We start from the raw sequence: 7,829 nt of genomic DNA, 5'->3' as shown, positions 1-7,829 counted from the left end.
AAGCACTACAGCACTTGTAGAAGAACAGCGTAGCATCAGCCCTGACCTCAAAGCTCAGCAAACCCATGATACTACCAAACCCCACCGCAACCGGGGATGATGATCCCTTCCTTTGCCTTGACTGAAGGAACCATTAAAAGACAGAGCAAAGGCTATCCCCATGGCCTAATGATAGTGTACTGTAATACCATGTGGAGACCTGGGGTTGAATCCTAGTCCCAGTCCCTCATTCCCTGGGCTAATGTGAACTGAGAATATACGGCAGCAACACATTCAGCCCGAGACAGGGGATGCCTGCCTTTCCCTCAGTAGTTACCTTACTGGTGAGCTCTGGAATCAAATGAAAACCAAGTACTGTTGTAAAGCTGACAATGAAACCACATGAAGCAGGTTTCACATGTGGAATCACTTAGCAATATGGCACAATTTATGCCTGTCTAATTTGAGTCAAAGCAATCCCCTGCCCCGTTAAGAGGAACGGTTGAGACCCTCAAAAGCTCAGAACTGGAAGGGAGGGACTGAGAGCTCTGGGCCCAGAACTGATCCCATGGAGGAGAATTTGTTACAAATCAGCTTAGCTAAGAAACAATTTATAAGGATTACTGAAAGAAAGCCAGCAGAAGCATAATTTGATTAGAAACATGGAATTATGAGATGGACTGGCTTGAAATAAATTGTTCGGCTTTTTAAAAAAAATTAGTGCTATGGGAGAAGTGGGGAATGTAGAGGATGTTCAGTAGTTAAATTTTCATACAGCATTTGGTAAGATTCCTCATTGCCAGGGGTAGCACCGCATAGTACAGGGGTATAACACTTCCTCATTCACCTTCTCCACACCATTCATGATTTTATAGAGCTCTATCATATCGCTCTTAAGGCGTCTCTTTTCTAAGATGAACAGTCCTAGTCTTCTTAATCTCTCCTCATACGGAAGCTCTTCCACACCCATATAATTATTGTTGCCCTTCTCTGTACTTTTTCTAATTTTAATATATCTTGAGATGAGGCGACCAGAACTGCATGCAGTATTCAAGGTGTGGACACACCATTTATTTATATAGTGGCATTATGATGCAAGCACTTATTAAATGTGTCAATATCTAGTTGTCTGCCTTCATGTGATGTGATTGAATGGGATACTCTTTCATTTGACTGTTTCTCTTCAGTTCCTACCCGTACTTTATCGACTTCTATGGTTGTCTCTGTCCAAACTGTGTGCTCCTCTGCACCTGTCGGCTTTCCCCAGCCCTTCATTTAAAAAATCTTCTACAACCTTTTTTAATTTTACATGCTAGCGATCTGGTTCCATTTTGATTTAAGTGGAGTCCTTCTTTCCTGTATTGGCTTTTCCTTTCCCAGAAGGTTCCCCATTTCTTAATAAACCTAGATCCCACCTCTGAACACCATTGTCTCTTCCACACATTGAGACCCCACAGTTCTGTCTTTCTAACCCTGTGTGGAACTGGAAGCATTTCAGAGAATGCTACCATGGAGGTCTTGGACTTTAATATCATACCTAGAAACCTAAATTTGGCCTCCAGGACCTCTCTCCTACCTTTCCCTATGTCATTGGTATCTACACGTGCTACAACCACTGGCTCCTCCCCAGCACTGCACATAAGTCTATCTAGATGTCTTGAGAGGTCTGCGACCTTCGCTCCCAGCAGGCAATTCACCATGTGGTTCTCTGTCATCACAAACCCAACCATCTATCTTTCTAATAACCCAATCCCCCATTGCTATTACCTGTCTCTTCCGAATAACAGGGGTCCCCTCCCCCTCCTTACTTAGTGCAAGAGAATATCATGACATTATCTGAATAATCACAATTTATCACATTTAGACTAAGTTCTTTGGAGCAGGGTCTTGTGACTTGTATGGGACATGGTTGGATCTGAACATTCCTCACTTCCCTATTATGTTTTCTTTATAGTACTGTACATGGTTGCATGTATCAGGTATTCATTATCCAATCTCTTGTATTCAAAAAGGGGTTGTGATATTTCAATGAGGTCATTTTTGATGTTTTAGGATTAGGGATAAGCAAACTTCTAGATGTTTGCTTTGGTTCTCTGAAATTTTCGAGGTATCCTTCTCCACACAGTCTTCTGACAGTGCCCAGGTCTCTCCCTCCATCCAACAACCTTTTCTAATGGGCTCTGGACTACCACAACCTCTTATCATTGGATTGTTCCATTTTCCAGGAGTGGTAGATTCTTAGGGATCTATGTGGTCCTGTTTCCCAGTCCCTGGAGGCAGCTCATTGGCTGTGGAATCCAGTAGGCTTTCTGCTGGGCCTACCTACTGTGCTGTTTAAATCTTGCACCACTCTGAGAACTGAGACATTGCTAGTAGTTCCTACAGTGAGTGACTGGAGCCCCAGAGCTCATGAACCATAAGTAATTCTGGGGTTGTACTGTGCCTATGTAACCCATGCCTGCTTGGTGGCAGCTAGACTAGCTAGAGATTGATGAGCCTGCTACAGCCTTGGCTAAGAGAGAGCTGTCCTTTAGCTCACACAATTACAGCTCATGTATTAAGCTCCAGAGGTTCCAGGTTTGATCTCGGCACTGATGTCGGCGTTACACCCACATTTTATAAAGAAATCCCCAATCCTGCAGCTATTTGTGCACATGCCTAACTACCTCTGAGGAGTCCCATGGAACTCCTTATTGACCATGTTTAAGTGTTTGAAGGATTGGGGCTTAATATATGTACTGTGATACATTTGTCATTGACACAACACCACCACCACTGATCATTTCAGTTGAATGCAGCCTCAGTCTATTCAAAGTGGCACAATCTGTGCTGCTCCTCACAGGAACCACAAACTATTTCTATCACGTCTGAAGTTATGTGCCAGCACCACACCATCCAGTTGTAGTGCCCTTCCTACATAGACACCCTGTATGGAGCTGTTTCTTTTGGGCTTCACTCAGGAAGAGCCTCTTTCATCGACTGTGTCCATGTCAGCGTATCAGACTACTGCTTAGGTGAAAGATGAGAGTTCATAGATCAAATGGAAAAACCCTTAACAGGGAAGTCAGAAGTCAAGGGAAAGACTAAGGCTACGTCTTCACTACCTGCCTGAATCGGTGTTTAGAAATCGATCTTTTGGGGATCGAATTATCACGTCTTGTTGGGACGTGACAATCGATCCCTGAATCGATGCTAGTACTCCACCAGTGCAGGTAGGAGTAAGCGCCATCGATGGGGGAGCCGCAGAGGTCGATTTGCCGCCATCCTCACAGCGGGGTAAATCGGCTCGGATACGTCGAATTCAGCTACGCTATCCGCGTAGCTGAATTTGTGTATCTTAAATCAACCCCCTACCCCCAGTGAAGACGTAGCCTAAATGTACATAACTACAAAATTGTCCACACACCACACAGGCCACACACCAATATGTCCTAACACTGAAATACATTCTTCCTGTTTAGACTGTATAGCAATACCACTCAAAGCAAATGACCATTTATCTTTTCAGGCAGATAAGATAATGCTCCTGTGGGACCTACTGTCAGCAGGGATTTTGGGCGCACACAGCTATTCTGAGTACAGGTATTCCTCTTCCTAAAAACTCTCAGGGATTCAAATTCCACTAATCTTGTTGGGAGAACTCAGAGATTCATTGACCGTTCTTGTTCTGTAAAAAGGAACCTGGAAAGAAGTTGGTCTCATTCATATTTGGGGATTAGGTTTTTATCTGGCAGATCTCTGACACTGCAGGGCCGGCTCCAGCTTTTTTGCCGCCCCAAGCGGCAAAGCAAAAAAAAAAAAAAAAAAAGCTGTGATCGGCAGCAGCTCAATCGTGCTACTCCATTCTTTGACAGCAATTTGGCGACGGGTCCTTCAATCCCTCTCTTCGGTGGCACTTTGGCAGCAGCTCAAAGAGGAAGAGAGGGACTGAGGGACCCGCCGCCGAAGACCCGGACGTGCCGCCCCTTTCCCTTGGCCGCCCCAGGCACCTGCTTCCTTCGCTGGTGCCTGGAGCTGGCCCTGGAACTGCCCATATATTAGGGGTTTCATGATTGCACATAGATCAGCAGGGCACCAAACCTATGAGGTGGTGACCTGCAGATAAGGATCTCGATCCCACTAGAATTCCACCTCAGCCCATCTTGTAAGAGAGGATTGGGCATTGATTTTTTTCAAAGGTATTTTCTATTTTAGTTGATTTTTTTTGGTGCCTGTGTAGGACCAAACTTCCCTCCCTGCCGATTTTCCTATGATAGTGGGAGCTGTTCTGTTTTATGTTGCAGGTTAACTATCTGTAACATCCCAAGCACCTTAGTAGGCACTATAGTGCTTTTAATGTTATTATTGTTCTTTGTTTTTCAATAACACCTAAAGCCTCCAAATGAGATCAGGGTCTCCTTACACTAGACACCACACAAGTGCACAGTGTGAGATGGTCTTTCTCCTGAAGCGCTTACAGTCTAAATAGACAAGACAGACTATAGATGGGAGGGGGAAAAGAAGCAGAGAGGCCGGGTGACTTGCTCAAGGTCACATAGCACATCAACATCAGAGGCCAGAACAGAATCCAGGTCTCCTGGTCCAGCACCCTACCCACTGGACCATGCTACCCCCCCAAATGAAAATACTGTTATTATTTGAGAATGAAACCAGACCAGATGTGGATGGCAAGAGAGTCCTTTTCTTGTGTGTGTGCTCTCTCTTCAATTCAATTCACCTTCAGCAAGTCTGGAAGACTTTCCACAAAGACAGCTTAATAGAAATGTTGCTGCTAGTCCTTGCCGTTCCACTCCATACGGTACATGAGCTAGTTATCTAGTCCTAGGTCTGCTTTCCCCTTCACCCCCCTTAACTGAGCAATTCTTTAAATGTCATTTTGATAGCAAGATTGCAGCCACAATAAGGCCCACGTCATTCACAGATGGTTTTGTCACCCATTTTCTCAAACAGCTCTAAGCTTTTACAGTAGCTGGTTTTACTTACGTAGTAAAAACTAAAATAAAAGAGTACATTTACAGCTTATTGCACTACCGATCACAGCGGTAGACCCCATTAACAGCCACATTGTTCAGCTAGAGCAGTAGGACAGTGCATCTCATGGTATATAAAAGGATTTGACATTGCCGAGGTCACAACTCCGTGTCTTTTTTTGAAAGATATCAATCTAGTTGTCAAATATAAAAGGCAGGAAGGGTCAGGTGTGCCAGTTTAGAAAATGGCCAGACTGGAGAGGGAGGAGAAAAGGTAATGATTTAAATGCATGTTTCTTTGATTATGATTTTACATATGTTATCCTGGTATTAATTCACATAGACTCATAGACTCTAAGGTCAGAAGGGACCATTATGATCATCTAGTCTGACCTCCCGCATGATACGGGCCACAAAAGCTGACCCACCCACTCCTGGAAGAATTCTCTCCCTTGACTCAGCTGTTGAAGTCCCCAAATCATGATTTAAAGACTTCAAATCGCTGAGAATCCTCCAGCAAGCGACCCCTGCCCCATGCTGCGGAGGAAGGCGAAAAACCTCCAGGGCCTCTGCCAATCTACCCTGGAGGAAAATTCCTTCCTGACCCTAAATATGGTGATCAGCTGAACCCCGAGCATTCGGGCAAGATTCTCTAGTCAGACCCTCTGGAAAAAGTTCTCTGTAGTAACTTTTAATATCCCATCATTCACCATTGTTACTAATTTCCAGCGATGGCACGTTATTGACCTATTGACTAAAATCACTTTATCCCATCAAACCATCCCCTCCATAAACTTATCAAACTTAATCTTAAAACCAGAGAGGTCTTTCGCCCCCACTGTTTCCCTCGGAAGGCTGTTCCAAAACTTCACCCCTCTGATGGTTAGAAACCTTCGTCTAATTTCAAGCCTAAACTTCCCAATGGCCAGCTTATATCCATTTGTTCTCATGTCCACATTAGTACTGAGCTGAAATAATTCCTCTCCCTCCCTGGTATTTATCGCTGTGATATATTTAAAGAGAGCAATCATATCCCCCCCTCAGCCTTCTTTTGGTTAAGGTAAACAAACCGAGCTCCTCGAGTCTCCTTTCATACGACAGATTTTCCATTCCTCGGATCATCCTAGTGGCCCTTCTTTGTACCCGTTCCAGTTTGATTTCATCCTTTTTAAACATGGGAGACCAGAACTGCACACAGTACTCCAAATGAGGTCTCACCAGTGCCTTGTATAACGGAACCAGCACCTCCTTATCCCTACTAGAAATACCTCGCCTAATGCATCCCAAGACCACATTAGCTTTTTTCACGGTCACGTCACATTGCCAACTCATAGTCATCCTGCGATCAACCAGGACTCCGAGGTCCTTCTCCTCTTCCGTTACTTCCAGCTGATGCATCCCCAGCTTATAACTAAAATTCTTGTTAGTCATCCCTAAATGCATAACCTTACACTTCTCACTATTAAATTTCATCCTATTACTATTACTCCAGTTTACAAGGTCATCCAAATCCCCCTGCAGGATATCCCAATCCTTCTCCGAATTGGCAATACCTCCCAACTTTGTGTCATCCGCAAACTTTATCAGCCCACTCCTACATTTGGTTCCGAGGTCAGTAATGAATAGATTAAATAAAATCTGACCCAAAACCGAACCTTGAGGAACTCCACTGGTAACCTCCCTCCAACCTGACAGTTCACCTTTCAGTACAACCTGCTGCAGTCTCCCCTTTAACCAGTTCTTTATCCACCTCTGGATTTTCACATGGATCCCCATCTTTTCCAATTTAGCCAATAATTCCTCATGTGGTACTGTATCAAATGCTTTACTGAAATCGAGGTATATTAGATCCACCGCATTTCCTTTATCTAAAAAATCTGTTACTTTCTCAAAGAAGGAGATCAGGTTGGTTTGGCACGATCTATCTTTCGTAAAACCGTGTTGTAATTTGTCCCAATTGGCATTGACCTCAAGTTCCTTAACTACTTTCCCCTTCAAAATTTTTTCCAAGACCTTGCATATTACAGATGTTAAACTAACATGCCTGTAGTTCCCCGGGTCACTTTTTTTCCCCTTCTTGAAAATAGGAACCACATTAGCTATTCTCCAGTCAAACGGTACCACCCCCGAGTTTACAGATTCATTAAAAATTATCACTAACGGTCTTGTAATTTCTCGCACCAGTTCGTTTAATATTCTCAGATGAAGATCATCCGGTCCGCCCGATTTAGTCCCATTAAGCTGTTCGAGTTTGGCTTCTACCTCGGATACGGTAATGTCAACCCCCACTCCTTTATTCCCATCCGTCTCACTTCCACTATTCCTCAGCCCTTCATTAGCCTCATTGAATACCAATGCAAAATATTCATTTAGATCTTGTGCCATGCCTAGATTATCCTTAATCTCCACTCCATCTTTTAATTCCCCTTGCAAGGTCCAACTCTACACGGCTTTTGGCTTTTTTCATTCCATCATGCTCTGACCTCAATAAGTAGGTTTCTTTGCTGATCCCTCCCATCTTCCACTCCCTGTACGCTTTCTGTTTTTTCTTAATGACCCCTCTGAGACGTTTGCTCATCCAGCTTGCTCTAAATCTCCTGCCTACGAACCGTTTTCCCTTTCTCGGGATACAGGCCTCCGACAGCTCCCGCAACTTCAACTTGAAATAATCCCAGGCACCTTCCGCCTTTAGATCCCTAAATATGTTAGTCCAATCCACTTCCCTAACTAGTCCCCTTAATTTATTAAAGTTAGCCCTTTTGAAATCGTAAACCTCAGTCTCCGATTTAATTGATAATCTTTCCATTTAGTTTAAACCGAATTAGCTCATGATCACTCGAGCCAAGGTTGTCCCCTACAACCATTTCCTCAACGAGGTCC

The sequence above is a fragment of the Malaclemys terrapin genome, chromosome 6 (genome assembly GCF_027887155.1).
Source record: "Malaclemys terrapin pileata isolate rMalTer1 chromosome 6, rMalTer1.hap1, whole genome shotgun sequence".
Lineage (NCBI taxonomy): Eukaryota > Metazoa > Chordata > Testudines > Emydidae > Malaclemys > Malaclemys terrapin.
Note: the sequence above shows the minus strand (reverse complement) of the source record.